The sequence below is a fragment of the Panthera leo genome, chromosome B4, assembly GCF_018350215.1.
Source record: "Panthera leo isolate Ple1 chromosome B4, P.leo_Ple1_pat1.1, whole genome shotgun sequence".
In the NCBI taxonomy this organism is placed as follows: domain Eukaryota; kingdom Metazoa; phylum Chordata; class Mammalia; order Carnivora; family Felidae; genus Panthera; species Panthera leo.
This window is the reverse complement of record NC_056685.1, coordinates 30,502,246-30,503,755: the sequence shown is the minus strand read 5'-3', so window position 1 is coordinate 30,503,755 and position 1,510 is coordinate 30,502,246.

Sequence of the window (1,510 nt, the reverse complement as noted above, 5' to 3'; positions counted from 1 at the left end):
CTACACGTGCCCCAACCTTCAACTCCATTTCCAAACTTTCCTTCCTTTTATCTGCTTGGCTTGACTCCCATCTGAGCCCAAGGAGCTCCCACTCTAGTTCAGGCAACCAGATTCTACAGATTCAGATTCCACAAAATCTGAACCTGCAATGAGAGCACACAGGCCACCCCTGGCTTCCACTTTGTTTGCTTGATTTGTTCATGTAGCACTTTACAATTTTGCACAACTTTCTCATCTTCTCTGAGTCTCCAAACCCCGTGAAGCAGGTTAGAGAAATGAGAGCCCAGTTCTACACATGAGGAAACTGAGACTCCCTGAGTTCGTGGCTTGCCAGTTGGTGAGCAGTTCCATCAGAACATAAAACCCATTGTTCTGACAGCAGCCCACCTTTGCGGTGTAAAGTTGTATCAAAAGTAGAGGTTTTTTTGTTTGTTTTTAACAATTTTAAGGTCCTTACTTAATGATAACTCATTGATTGGGAAAAGAAACACCATATAATGTATAAAGAGTGATGAAGGTAGTAATGTCTTGAAAATAAATTTGGTAACCACCATGCCATTTACATATACTTGAAAATTCCATATGCATATATCACATATTGTAAATATATACATTACATGACATAAACAAAATGGTTTATTCACATTGTAGGGCCAGTGTGTTTTAAATTTCAAATATTTACTGAAATAGATCATGCCAGGCTTCCATGTGGATTTGCAGACCCCACTGGTTCTCTTGTTGATAACCACTGTTCCATGCTTTGGGTCCTCTGCTTCACTATTTAAATCTCTTAGACCAGAAGGTATTCATTCCTAACTAAGCCAGGTTTTAACGTTCAGAAAAGAAAAGAAAAGAGTCACATGAAATTGAAGACAGCGAAATTTCAAAAAATGATAAAATTAGTATCTGAAATAGGAAGAAAAGAGGATATAGTGGAGCACAGAGTGGCCACGACAAAAAGCCAATCCTAGCAGCCGCATTTCTGAAGCAGATGCAAAAGAGACCCCAAATCCTGAAACAAAATAGAAAAGATCACTGGGAGATTGTGAAACAATAACAATTTGCATTAAATCATCAGCTGTTTTCAGCACAGATGGGAAAAGCCTGTTAGGAAATGTTGTAAGACATGTGGAGTGGGTTTCAAGCTGGACATGCATTAAAAACATTCTTAAGCTTTCGCATTGGGAATAAAAATGTAAATCATTTTTAGTGATGATTTTTTTTTCTTTACATATCATTATTCTTTGTATTTTATCTTATTTTTGTTAAGGAGACGACATAGTAATAGCCAGGGGGAAATGATCCATTTATAGAGTTGGATAGATAAAATTTATCTTCAAAGAGGTAGAATATTAATTATGCATGGAAAGAAACTTTTAGCTCTGAAACATTCCCAAGGAAACGAATGGCTTATTTCAATCAAGATCCTAATCAAACACAGTTCAGCATCTCAGAGAGAAACACTGGCAGCCACTGAGAGGTTTCAGAGCAGCAGGCATTTTGTGCAGCA